The sequence below is a fragment of the Phyllostomus discolor genome, chromosome 2, assembly GCF_004126475.2.
Source record: "Phyllostomus discolor isolate MPI-MPIP mPhyDis1 chromosome 2, mPhyDis1.pri.v3, whole genome shotgun sequence".
NCBI classification, from domain to species: Eukaryota; Metazoa; Chordata; class Mammalia; order Chiroptera; family Phyllostomidae; genus Phyllostomus; species Phyllostomus discolor.
Window position 1 is genome coordinate 202,392,339 of NC_040904.2, and position 14,610 is coordinate 202,406,948.

Genomic DNA, 14,610 nt, shown 5'->3' on the forward strand with positions numbered 1-14,610 from the left:
AACTAGGGACCTGGCCTGCAACCCAGGCATGTGGCCTGACTGGGACTCAAACTGGCAACCCTTCAGTTCACAGACCAGCACTTGATCCACTGAGCCACACCACTGAGGGCAAGCCTGCAAAGTTTCTTTTGAGAAATCAGTTGACAGTTTTATGGGAACTTCCCTATAGGTAACTAACTTCTTTTCTCTTGCTGCTTTTAAGATTCTCTCTTTATCTTTAACCATTGGCATTTTAATTATGATGTGTCTTGGAGTGGACCTCTTTGCATCCACCTTACTTGGGACTCTCTGTGTTTCCTGAACTTGTATGTCCATTTCCTTCACCAACTTAGGGGAGTTTTCTTTCATTATTTTTACAAATAGGTTTCCAATTTCTTGCTCTTTCTCTTCTCCTTCTGGCACCCTGATGATGCAAATGTTGTACTTCTTGAAGTTGTCCCAGAGGCTGTTTACACTATCCTCAATTTTTTTTATTCTTTTTTGTCTTGTTGTTCTGATTGGTTGATTTTTGCTTTCTTATGAAACTACTGATTTCATTCTAGACTTCATCCACTCCACTGTTGTTGTAAATTGTTTTTTATTTCAATTAGTGTATCCTTCATTTCCGACTGGATATTTTTTATGCTGTTGAGATCCTCATTAAGTTCCTTGAGCGTTCTTATAACCAGTGTTTTAAACTCTGCATCTGATAAATGGCTTATCTCCATTTGGTTTAGTTCTTTTTCTGAAGTTTGCATCTGTTCTTTTATGTAAACCATGTTTCATTGTCTCCTCATTTTGGCAGCCTCCCTGTGTTTGTTTCTATGTATTAGGTAGAGCTGCTATGACTCTATGCCTTGATAGTGTGGCCTAATATAGCAGGTGTCCTGCAGGATAGAGTGGCACAGCCTCCCCCATCACCCAAGCTGGGTACTTGAGGTGTGCCCTTCATGTGAGCTGAGTACACCCTGCTCTTGTAGCTGAGACTTGATTGCTGTTGGCAGGTCAATGGGAGGGATTTATCTAGACCAGTCAGCTGCAAGGACTGGCTGTGACCATTAACCACCAACCTCCACCCTCTGTGGAGGGTCAGCTATTCAGGGGCAGGGTGATGGTGCTCCAACTTGTTCTGTAACTGTCCACTAGGGTGCACAGGTTCTGGGCTTTCCTGGGTGGTGCAGGCCAAGGTCAGCCCTTACCTGTGTCCTGCCTGGGGCCATCCTGCATGAGGTATGAAGCAATCTGAGATGGCTGCTACTAGTGCTGGGTTTGGAGATTCCCAGGCAAAGCCAAGCTGTGGATATAGGCTGGTTGGTGTTAATGCTGGGCCTGGAGCCACTTAGCAAGAGTTATGGGGGCTGGGGACTTCCTGAGGCTATCATTGCTTATTTAATAGGGTTTAGGAAGTTGTGAAGCATGAGCCAAGACCAGTCATTCGTATGGGAAAGTCATGGTTAACAACTTGGGTGGGCCTGTAATTTGGGTAGGACAGACTCTCAGCGAAAGGCCAACAGTGTTAGTCAGTTTGATGGAGTCTCAGATATGGTACCCACCTGCCAGTTCTGTGGCTCTGTGAGGGTAGGGCTCAGAAAAGAGACAAGGGCCTCTGCCTGCCTTCTGTCTAGGAGAAAGCTGTCTCCCAGCTCTAGCCTTGATGCCACACACTTCAGTTTCTCCCTATATGCCATTGGTGCTTTTCAAGCTGATCCCCTGGTTCTGGAGCTCAGAGGGAGTGAGTCTGAGTAAGTCTGTGTGTGGGTTCTTTATGAGAAACTGCTTGGAACTCTAGAAGTTTCTTCCACTGACTCATCCCCACTGTTTCTTGCATCCAGGAAGAGTTGGGACTTATTTTCCTGACACTGGAAGCCTAGGCTGTGGCAGGGCTAGTGTGGTGCTGGGAATCCTCACTCCTGACCTCTCCCTCCCAAATTTTTACCAACCGTGCATGGATGTAGGACCAACCCATTTCACATCTTTGCCCCTCCTACCAGTCTGGATGGACGTGGTTTCTTTAATTCTGTAGTTGTCAGGCTCCCATACAATTTGATTTCTAATAGTTCTGATTGTTGGTTATTCTATATTTTAGTTGTAATTTTGATATGGTTATAAGAAATAAAGTTTTAAAAACATGTGTTAAGAGAAAGATAAACTGCTTTGGGGAGGTGGATTTAAGTTAGTTGTATGAGGAATACCTAGGGTTGATCTTTCAGGAGTTCAGTGAGCCTTTTGCTAAACACTTCTATGATTATTAACTAAATTATATAAACTTACAAAATTAAACAAATGACATCAAAAAGAAAGACAATACTCAAAATTGATTTTATAATTATTTTACTAAATTTCATTATGCATGTTCCTAAGGTTGTCTATGCCCATTATATCTGTGTGGTATAACTATTACACAATAATACGTACTGCATATTTCTTCTCAACTCCTTTTTCACACTGGGGGCTTGAAATCCGCCATAATGGGGATATTTACACCATGGACATCATCAAACCCTACAACTATGAACTCAGTGGGTTGCTAAACATAGACCATCATCCCACCTACTATAACTATGGCTGCAAAGCCATAAGTAGGACTGAATTAAAACCATGTGCCTCAGAGGGCAGGAAAACAGGGTCACCCAGGGACTGGAGACATTTTGGAGCAGAGTGGGTTCAGCTATTGGTCAACAGAGCACTAGTGACAAATCCAGGCAGATCAGGGTGAGAGTCTGTCTGAAGGAAAATCCAAGGTCAGTGCTCGGGGAGCCTACCACAATGGTGTGGCTTAGGAGTTAGGGCTGGTACTCACCTGGTCAACCCAAGTACCACATCTTCTGGAAGCACTTCTCTGACTCACTGGCCGCAGTCAGAGGTGGTCACCCCACCTTGGCTCACATAGCATATTGAACTAAACTCTGTAACCAGATCCACCAACTTTCTTTTGGTTTTGTTTTCACTTTCGTCTCCTGGATTAAGAGCTCTCAAACCAGCAACTACGACATTAGTCATTCTGATTTCCAGAACTCAGCCTTGTTCCTGATACATAGTGCTCAATTCATATTACTTTAATCAGAAATGTAGAAAAATACTCATGAAAGTGTTCAAAGCAACAGTATTCAAAAAGTTTAGACACATAATCTCAGCAATAGGGGAACAATTACATTAATAACAGCTTGTTCACATTATACATGCAGAGAAAAATTATTTTTGAGTCATAAAAATTATTATATCTTAAATGTACAAAATCAAACTAGTTATTGATTAAAATAACATGCAAAATCTTGTATTTCCCATTGTGCAGATATGTTGAGTCATACAATAACAAAGAATGATAGTCATTTTCTATAGCCAGTGGGATTAGAAGAGAGATCATTTTTTGTCATCTTTTATTTTTCCATTTAAATGCATGTAAGGAGTGAAAGTTGAAAAAAAAAAGTAGCTTGCCTAGAGAATTTGCCCAAAGCCATACTGAACTTCCATGAGCTATAAATGAGGTTTTCCTCAGCCTTATTTTTTCCATCATCTTCTCTGGTGGGAAAGAAGAACAAATATTTATTCAACACTCAAATATTTACTGAGTAGTAGGCATATCGCAGAGGCCATCTTATTTACTCCACTATAAAGTCTAATGAGATAAAATTTTACTATTGCCACTGTATGGATGAGAAATCAGAAAAATTGTGGTCTCGTGGGAAAGGAGGCAAAAGGCCTGGGATAGTGACAGTAGGGTTGGGAAAAGCACCGTCACCCTTTCCCTCTGGCTCTTGCGAGAGAACAGAGCCCTCTCCTGAAGGAGAGGGTGGAATCAACAACCCTGCCCACTCAGAGACCCCTGGCACCTGCAGAGCCTTGGCAGGGTAGAGTATTTGAAAGCTAGGTTCTGCTGTCATTAGTCATCCAGGTGGCTGCCGTCATTACTCACTGAGGTTGAAAAAAGGAGTTGGTTCAGATGAGGTAGGTAAGAGGAGAAACAGGTCAAAGATGGCTCATCGGCTGCTGAGTAGATGGAGACAGCGCCATTCTCAGAAACGGCTTCATCTCTGCTCTTCGAGGACCAAGACATGCACCAGAGCTTACTCACCAACACGTGGCCCCTGCTCCTCCCATTGTCCCTCTTTCAGACAATTGTAAAAATATACACAAAGAGTTCTGATAGGTTAATAACACTCGTTGCATGATACCATCAGTACCAACTAGAATTAATATTGATCAAGTACCTGCTATATACTAGGCTTTGGATGTCCCATGCAGAGAAGACCTTGAGGTTGGGAAGATACACATGGAAAGATCACTACTGATCTTAGAGAGCCTAGGCCAAATGGCAAATGCTTATGCCTGTGGTAAATGAGGGGGACATGCCCAGAGGGGTGAATAGTTTCTTCTAAGCTTTCTAAATTCTTCGTTAAAAGCTTTTGCATGCCACTTGCTGCATCACAGATGCATACATCTTACACCACCAAAATAATTTTAGTTCCACCAAGACTATTCACTCAGACAACAAGTGTTCATTGAGCACCTGCCTTGTTTCAGACTCCACACTGAGAACTAGACATATGGAATGAGGTCAAGTGGAATCCCTGCTGTTATGGAGCTTCAAAGGCACTGGACTCTTATAAGAAAATGGGAGGCCATTGATAGATTTTAAATAGAGGAGCAATAGAGTATGTTATACTTTGAAAAGAGAGTTTTGCCTGGGCTGTTATATAAAGCACCATTTCTTTATACTCTGATGCCTTTTATATTGACCATGTCATTTAGTTAGATCATTCTGGTGTCAGTGAGGAGAGGATATCTGAGGGAGGTGAAACTGGGAGACTATTGAAATAGGGCAATGACATGAGTGATAGACAGGAAGGAAATGATACACATACATTGTGCATATATGTGTGTGTTACGTATGTTTAAAGACTTGCTAATTGTGGAAAGGTATGAGAGACAGGAAGAGTGTAAGATAACTCCCAGGATTTTGTTTTGAAAGTGTGGGCAGACGATGCCAAGCCCTGAATTAAAGAACACAAGGAAGGTAGAGATTCAAGGGAGTTAGAATAACGAGCCCAGTTTCAAATATGTTGCACTTGCTACCCAGGGGAACACCCTAGGAGGGATGCTGGTCACACGGTTTGAGATCCCAAGGAGAGTTCCGGACTAGAAATAAGGAATCATCAGCAAAAAAAAGTAGAAGCTAAACCTTAAAGACATGTGTCATTGGATGGCTTTATGCAGAAAATGGTAAACTGAAAGCTAACACTGAAAAGAACATATCCAAGGGATAAGAGTCATGGCAGGCAGTGAAGAGGAGAACATCAGTAAGAGGTGAGCAGTCTCCAATGCGAAATGCACTGGGGCAATGAATAAGGTGGGGCCTGAAGTAGCTACTACCTATAGCAAAACGGAGTCCCTGGTGAGTGTGTGAGTGTGTTAGTTTGGATTCTTCAGACAAACAGAGCCGATTGGAGATCTATCTCTATCTATATCTCATCTATCTATCTATGGAGAGATCATGAGAAATGGCTCAAGTGGATTTAACAGCTGAGAAGTACCAACATCTTCAGTCAACAAGCTGGAGAAGAGAGCAGATGGTATAGTTCCAGTCTGAGTCCGGTCTGAAGGCAGGAGAAGACCGGTGTCCCAGTTGGAAGGCAATGAGAGAGAGAAAGCGGGTGTGGATTCTCCCTTGTGCATCTTCTTGGTTCTGTTCTTGCCCTCAACAGACTGAATGAGGCCATCCCATACTGGGGAGGTCAATCTGCTCTACAAAGTCTACAATTCAAGTGTTAACTTACCTAGAACACTCAGAGACATGCACAGAAAACCGTGTAACCAAATAAGCATTTTGGGCCCAGTCAAGAGGGCACATAAATGTAACCATCAGAGTTAGGAACTCCAGCAGTGATGAACTTCAGAGGGGTGGGTTGAAGTTAAACATATGATTGAGTGAAGGTCATAAGGTCAAGGGATGAGTTGGCTGTTTTGTTTTGGTGTCTTCTTTGGGGGGGTTGGAAAGGTAAGAATTTTATAGGTTATAGGTGGAATAATCAATCACACCTCCCAGACTGAATTGTGGGGAGAGACCAGGTTGGTAAGAAACAGAGTTTGGGAAAGGAAGTTAGGGAGAGGTTCAGTGGAAGTGAGAATGAGAAGGAATCACAATGGAGGGTGGAAAGTGAACATGTCCAAGGTGGAGCTGTTCTGGGTGCAGAAAAAACCCCCAAGGTGTAGCCTTGAAAGGGATGGTCAAAGGGGAATGAGGTTTAGGCTGTCAGAGTCTCTAAGTCAAGAAGCCAAAGGCTCCAGGCTGGGCAAGCTGTTCCCACGACTGTTTCCTTTCCACTGCGAACTTCTAACCGTCCACCTCAAAGACCACCTCGGTAATAACTTACCAATTCTCTTCGCCCCCTTTAGAAGTCACCAGGGCACCCCTTTACCCAAAGAAAGTATCTTTATGGGACTAGTGCAACTTCTGTTATCAGAAGAGATTTGTTCTTCACGGGTCTGAATAATGGGAACTGTGTCTTATCACCCCCAAATGCCTCGAATACTAGTTCTTCATCTTCGGTGTACAAAAGAACTGCTCGAACTTGTTATAAAGCCAGATGGGCCAGATTCTGATTTGGCGGGTCTGGGATGAAGATGAAGAATCCGAATACTGACAGGCACCTCATATATCCCTACTGTGGGTATTTTGTAGGACGTGATACAAGCAGGCCGGTGCTGCACAGTTGAACTGAATTGTGTGGAATAGGTAACTAACTTGTGTTGAGTATTAGGTTTTGGCACAAACCCCGCAGCAGTTCGGGGAACGACCGGCAGGTGGCAAGCGACTCACACAATGCGCAAAGCAGGATTTTCGAGCATTTCCGGGCCCCCCAATCTCAAATTGAAAACTGCTCAGGCAAGTAGTGAAGAATCCTGTGTCCCAAGAAAAGTTGTTCGCGAGAGTAGTGAAAGTCTTCCCTTTGCATGTGAATTCCGATGAGCCAATGGCCCACCCCCTACCCCAGTTCCCAGGCTAAATCCGTGCTGAACCCCAACGCCGCCTTCTGGCCATCAGGAGCCCAAATCCCGGCACCAGCAAGGACTGGTCTACCTCATGAAGCAGCCTGTAGATGTTACTGCTCAAGGTTCTTGGGACCGGGCGAGCGGGGGAGGGGAGAGCAGAAGATGTTTGCTCAAAGGGAAAACCGTGTCGCCACTAGAGGGTCATAGGGTTGTGTCTGTATTGTCGGTGTCGTCAGAGCTGGAGAGGAGGTGTCTCAGCCCCTCATTTTGTACACAGAGAGCCTGGGAGAGGGTGAGCAGTTTGCCCTGAGACACACAGCTAGAAAGCTCTAAAACATGGAGTCCGTCTTAATTTCAAATGGCCTGCCTTTGCCCTGCACCTAACACTAACAGGTGTTTACAGTGTGTGTAGTTCATTAGTGCTTGCTCAGGAATTGTCATATAGCAGAAGCTTAGGGACGACCATCTGGTTGGGGAAGAAGGGCTGGATGACTTTAGGATGTGTTTGCTCAAGAAGCCCACCTTTTTAATGTAGGCTGTATATTTATTTGGGGGTTACCTGGCAGATGGGGGAAAGTGGGAGCCCAAGGACTGATGGAGCATGGGGGAGGAGGGCTCTCCATCAGTTGTCCCCACTGTGTGTTCATGGACCTTCTGTTCTTGTACACTTCCTTTTCTGCCCACCCAACTGCGGACTTGTCAGAGGCAATACTTGTCTCGTTCCCCTCAGACTGTGTTCAATAGTTTTTGGTGAATCAATGAGCATGACCAACCTTGATCATTTCACATCTAAGTGGTATTTTCTAACATCTTAGATCAGCAGTTTTCAACCTTTGTCATCTTATGGCACACATAAATTAATTGCTAAAATTCCGTGGCACCCCCCCCAATTTTTTTTTGCCATTCTGACAAAAAATAAACATTACTTTTATCATTCATATCAGATGACTATTGTTGTGTTAGCTGTTGTCATTTTTAAAAAAGATTTTGTTTTTTTAGAGAAAGGGAAAAAGAGGGAGAAAGAGAGGAGAGAAACATCCATGCAGGGGAGAAACATGGAGTGGTTGCCTCTCGCTGGCCACCAACCAGGGACCTGGCCCAAGACCCAGGCGTGTGCCCTGACTGGGAATCTGTATCTGCCTTTCAGTGTGAGGGAGGACACCTACCCCTCTGAGCCACACCAGTCTGGCTGTTGTCATTTTTTTATTTGACAATCGAAAAGGAAAGAGGTCAGTGCCCCTGACTAAGTAGTCAGGTACTGCATGTTTAAAAATTCTTGTGGCATGCCGGTTGAACATTGCTGTCTTAGATGGATAGCATGTACTCCCCTTCAGGTGTTCGGTGCTCTTGCACGTATTGACTAACACAAATACAGTGTTTAGTGTGTGCCAGACACTGTTCTCTGCATTTTATAAATATCTAGTCGTTTAATTTTGGTTTTGTTGCCGTTTCTTTAAGATTCCATGTCAAGGAATATCCATGTATGAACAATCACCTTCTTCCTTCCCCTACTTTTCCAAAAAAAAAAAAAAAAAGCGCCCCTGACAGTGGTGCACACTAGACCTGGGGAAGGGGGCGGGAACTAAGGCGACGACCTGGGGGTTCACAGTTTTCCACTTGGACATCAAGCTGCGGCAGGCTGCCTCCTCCTAACTTGGTTCCCGCAAACTTTCTCCTCGACCCCGCCGGCGTTCAGGTCTGCGCAGAGGTGCAGGGAGAACTTGCAGCCGCTGGCTAATTTACAGGCCAGAGCATTCCCAGACCGCGCCGCAAGGAGTCGGGCTCAGCTCGGACTTTGAGGAGGTGATGATGGACACGGGACACGTGGCCACACAATGGGGACACACGACTGACCTCAGTCACTTCGGCAAACTGCCCCTGCTTTCAGGAGGCGGCAGGAGCGTTTTAGGAGCTCCTGGGCTCCGGCGCCTGCGGTCATCGCCCCAGGGGACAGCTCTGCTCTCGGTGGTGAGCACACAGAGAGCGCCCAAGGGCGCGCCAGGGCCCTGGAGTTCTCAGAGGCCCCTGACCTGAGCTTCAAAGTTATTTCGGAAGAATGGGAGCCTTGGTGCGTTGCACACTGTGTAAAGAACGGCACAGCAACCGCCTGGTCGCTGAGCCTGGCCAGGACGCTCTGGTAGTGAACTTTCCTGGCAGGTCACACGTAGGCACCCGCGACTTTGTGACGTCACAATGCAGTGGGCAGGGGATAGACTGAGGAAGAAGGGTCAAAGTAGTGTAGGGTGTGTGCGTGTGTGTGCGCGTGTGTGCGTGTGTGTGCTGGGAGGTAGAGGAATATGAAAAGAGGGAAATCCAGAGGAATGGGGGAAGGGAATTCGAGAAGGAGCAATCAAGTTGAGGGAAAATAGCAGGGTTTTTTTTTTTCTTCCCTCCTATATGCAAACTGTCACTTCGGGTTAGCGTGAGCCCTTATCTAGCTCATTAGCATGAGCTGTGGCTAACACGCTTAAACTCTCTAATTATTTATTATGCCGTCACGGAGCGGGTCACAACCCCGGGGCGCACTTGCGAGGAAAGGCAGAAGCGGGCACAGCGCGGGGGGCTGGGGCGCAGCGCCCAGTCAGGCTGCCCGCTGCCAGGGGAGACCTTCCCGCCACGAGCGACGCGGAACACTATTCCTCAAGGCAAGGTTGCAGAGTTGTTGGGGTGCCTGCGAAATGCCGTCTCCCCAATACTCACCCCCCGCCCCCGGGAGATGGTGTAGTACTCATCTCTATCGTGTGCATCTGCATGGATCTTCCCTATCGCCAGCGCCAAAGTTGGAGCAAAGAGGAACAGGATTTGTGCACAAATGCAAAGATGGAAGCCAAACAGGGAGCTGAGAATTTGGGCTGGGTTGCGTGCTGAGTGCACCACCGCGGAGACCTTAGGAGAACCTTAGGGGGTTGCCTTCCCTCCCTCTCCCCCACCCCCACCCCCACCCCCACCCCCACGCTGCGTTCCAAGAGAGTTCATGAAGTTGGGGCTGGGGGGAGATTTTGGACCGCCCTGGGCTGAAAGCCGGCCAATCACGCCCACGGTTCTTTTCAGAAAACAGTTTCAAAATAAGTTAACCTCTGTAGGGTGTTTTTCCCTCCCCTTCTAATTGTCCCCCCTTCCCCTCCCTCTCCCCATTCGAGGCTGTTTTATGTTCCTCCGCGTTGTGCCAACTATTTTATCTTTATTCCTTCTCTTTCTCTCTGGCCATTCATTCCTTTTTGTGTGTGTGGCTTCTCCGGCTGATACGCGGCTCCTTACCACCCACTGCACACTCGCTCCTGTAGCTGAGGTGTTTCTATACAAACTCGAGCGTCCAGTTGTCATATTAATTATTACACTGAGTAATGACTGAAATGGTCAAAATAAGGGGAGACTCGAGAGCGCTTTTTTCTCGCTGCTCAAAGATGCAGCAAAGAAGCCGTGCAACAAAGCACTAATTGGTCCCCAGAAACACTCCGACAAGGCATGGAAGATAGGTTTCATAGAGCCCTGCGATTGTGAAGGGGGGACGTGCTGAATGGACCCCACGCTTCTTTTCTCAACTCTCTTGTGAGCAAAAAATGGACCTCTGTTTGAATACTGCCCTGATCCTTGAATACTATACCCAGCAGAGAAAAAAATGCACCATTTATTGTAAGTTTTTTTTTTTTCTTCTCCAGCTATTCATGGGATCTCTGTGAAGAATCAGCTGGTTTTGTTTACCGTGAAAGACCTTTACTTTATTTTCATTCTTGGGGAAGGTGGGGAGGAGGGAGGGAAGGGAAGCCATGTGCCTAGGCAGAGAGGAGCTGGCCTACTGTAACAAAATAGAGTGTAACAAATCCTACAAAAGTTTAGAATGTATTGATTCTTTGGAGAGCTATATAGATTAACGACTTTCTTTATGCTGGACCGAGGAAGGTATTTAATCATAATGTAAATGGGGCTTTAGAAAAAAAATAAAGACTTCGCGTTACTTCTCCTTATTTGGAGAACTTCAAAAGGACTGATGAGGGTGGCTGCAAATTACCCCCTCCCTCCGCCCCTCCCTCCACTCCCTAACCAAAAAGCCACAGTAAAATAATACTTTGTGCTTTTTTTTTGTTTTGTTTTCCAGCTTTTTTTTCTTTTGCAGGCGTATTGAAAAAAGCAAATATATTTGTTAGAAGCCTGGATTCCTTAATGCAGGTGCAGGCCTGGCTGCTGTGACCAAGAAGCCGAGCCAAATCTGCACTTTGTGCTGGTCTGCCCCCGTGAACAGGCCATCCCCGCCCGGTCAGACTGAACTCCGGCTGGGCAGCAGCTGTTTCCGAAGTTACCTTGGGAAGGGTGCCCTAGAGACAGTAGATTGTGCAGGGATGCACTCTTCATTTCCCTGGGTAAGGGCAGTGTCCATCAAGCACAGGCTCAGAGCAGCATACACCCAGGGCAGAGGCTACTGGAACCCAAATATCGGAACGCCCGGCACACTTGTTTTTCTCGACATACCCATAGATACTGGGGCTTAGAGCTCACCAAAATTGAGGGCTGCACTAAAGCTCTTGGGTCCACTCAAAAATCTAAGGCCTGTGTTCATCTTTGTATTCTCCTTGCCTCTTATTCAGGATCCACCCTAAATATAATTTTAGTCGTTCAATAAAAAACCTAATTTCACTTTTCATATTAACTTCACTTTCCTAAAAAAAGAAGCACAGAGGAAACTTTAAAAAAAAAGAGCAGTGCTTTCTGTGGAGAGGAGGATCACAATTCTGGAACATGAGGATAGTGTGTGAGCAGGAGTGACCCCGGCCTGGCCTTCCATTGTGAGTGTAAATTAAGGTGGCAGGAGACTCAGGACACCAGACTCTCCTGTCTCCAGGGCAACCAGCCCTATGCGTCACTAGGAAAGCCAATTCTCCAGGTAGATCTGGATGTTGTATGTGGATAAGGTTTTATCTCAAGTATGGTGTAGCTCCTGGATTCCCTAACTAGAAGAGGGGCCTGAAGGCACAGAAATGAAGGCCCTTATTGTAATGCAGGAGAATGAGAAACCTTCCCATTTTTCTCGGATGTCTATGTTCTGGGTCATACATACCAAAGACGGGCAGCTTCCTGCCTCCGCATCACAAGAGTGACAGTCCCTGATGTGTATGAAGGGATTCTCAAAGCGGATTCACAAACAACATCCAACAACATCCGATCTAATTCTCCTGACAGCCTTGACAGGTGACCAGAGAGCGCACCACTACTCCATTAGGGATGAGGTCATCCAGCACTCCTTGGTGAGTTATTCTTTTCCCCTTCACATCTAGATAAATGGCACCTTGAGTGTCCCCGTCAAGTAAATCCTGGGGTCTTGCTTGGAGTCAGGGCCACTGGTGACAAGGGAGGTCAGAACCGGTGACCCTGCTGAAGCCCCTTCCATGTGCCAGCCATGGTGCTTGCCTGCATTTCATCGGACTTTCTAGTGTTTCTGGTAAAAACTTGGTTACCATCTCCCATCACCTCGACTTCAAAACATCACCACCATTCCTCAAAAATGACAGGAATTGCCCATTCCCAGGTCCTGGAACAGTGAGACAGGGGGCATGGGATCCCCAGTGGCTGTAGGGGATCCCATGGAAAGGCAAGAACTGGTCCTCCACCCCCCATGCACCCTTTACCAGGCGGGCTGTGTGAGCAGCCACAGGCTTCCTTGTTGTTTCAGAAAGGCCGTTCTTATTCATCCTTTCCTAGTCAGACCTGATTGGTAGTGCTCCACACACGTCTCCAAAATCTCACAAAAGTTGGCAGGAGATGTTCTGTGGACATGGCAGATGAGGAAACTGAGGTTCAGAGTGTGGGCTGTCTGCTCAAGGTCACACTGCTGTTTAAGTGAACAAGCCTGGATGTCAAATCGAGTCCATCTACTTTATGTACTCCCCCCCCCCCCCCCCCCCCCCCCGCGCCCAAAGCCCAAAGAGCGGGAGCTCCTTGGGCGTTAGAGAGCCTGTGGTAATTCTCTCAGGTGTATGTTGGGGGTGCGGAGGTAGAGGTCATGCTCGAGGTCACAGGATCTGAGGCAGGGTTCTAATTGGCTCTTGAGCCTCAGTCCTTTGCTCCAAACCAGTGAAAACAAACAGAAAGCCAATTTCAGTGGAACCCTGCCCCCGCCCCCCCGCTCTTGGTAATGCACAATCCCGAAAGGCAGAGGCGCAAACTCCCAAAAAGAGATTCTAGATCGCTCTACTTTCCTGTTCGAGAACAAGGTGGAGCCCACAGTGCTGGGCTGGGCTGGTGCCGGGGAACGTTCTTTGTACTTAGGTACTCCAGTCGCAGGAGCAAAATGGCTGGGGTTTTGGAGAGCTTTGCAAACATGTAAGGAAGTAAGCTTAGAATGCGGGAATTCGGAGCGTGAGGCCAGAGTTTTGGCTCGGAGCTGGAGCGAGGAGAATAGGGACAAATGTTTCGGTAGCTTTGGCCGGAAGGATCCCAGCGTCCGCTGTCTTTTCTCCTGGGCGGAGGCCAATGCGTAGGGCCGCTACAATGCGCAGCTTCATTGCTTGGTGCTTTTATTTGACCGCGGGCTACAAGGCCCGTGTGTGTGTGTGTGTGTGTGTGTGTGTGTGTGTGTGTTGGTGGTGGTTGCGAGTGAGCTCTGGCCCTGAAGTCCATGATAATTCGGGTCTCCACGCACAAGAGTCTGCACCCAAAAAGGAAACCGAGAACACTTGGGGTCTATCTAAAGATTTTCCCTGCTCCCAGATCCATTTCGAAATTAGCGAGTGTACGGCCCCTCAGGCACAGATCGGAAAACTAAGGGCCACAGAGGAAGAGGGACTTGTTCATGGTTACAACTCAGAATAGGGGTCGGAGCCAGAACTATGGACGTTTAAGTGTGGGATGCTTAGAGTGTGAGTTGGAAGAGAGCTCAGGGCGCATGGTTCAGCCCAACGTGAAAGAAAATGCACTTAGAGGCCTGGATGTTAGTGCCTCCCCCGCGCTCCCCTCTCCCCCCACAACACATACACTATTTTGCTACAGAGGAGCGGATGGGACTCAGGAGGCCTTTCTTGGACGCCTCCTAGCGGCCAGCACCCAGAGATCAGAGCTGAGAGGCAGGAAATGCCTGAATACCCGGTTTCGCCAGGTGGTGAGTCTTCCTCGGCTTGGAAAGCAGGTGGCGTGGTTCTACTTTAGGCCTCAACGCCTCCTCCGGTTCCCGGAAATGGAGACGATGTGAATTTGGAGACCCCTTAGCTCCTTTCCCGGGGCGAGGCGTGGGGGTGCGAATCCCACTGGTTCGGCAGAGTCCTGTGGGGTCAGCAAGCAAGTTACTGCATGGGAAGGGGCTCTGTGTGCGGGGGGTGGGGGGGGGGAGAGATTTACAGAACTGAAGTCTTTTGGCATGATTCAGTGTTACAGTTCCCAAACCCGCCTATTTTAAAAAGAGAAAACTGTAGCAGCGCATGGAGGTGACTCACCTTGGGAGCCATCCGTCCTTACCGCCCACCATTATTGGTCCCCCAACACTCATAGCCGGCCGCACACGCCAAGGGCGGCAATCTGAGGCGCCCCCACCGCTCCTTTGGAAAGACCCAACTCCACAAAGGGAAGTCCAATGAGAAGTCATTATCTAAATAGTTCGCCGCAATCATCCCCGCACCCAGGTGATTACCCTCTGCTCCCTGCAGCCTACGGAGG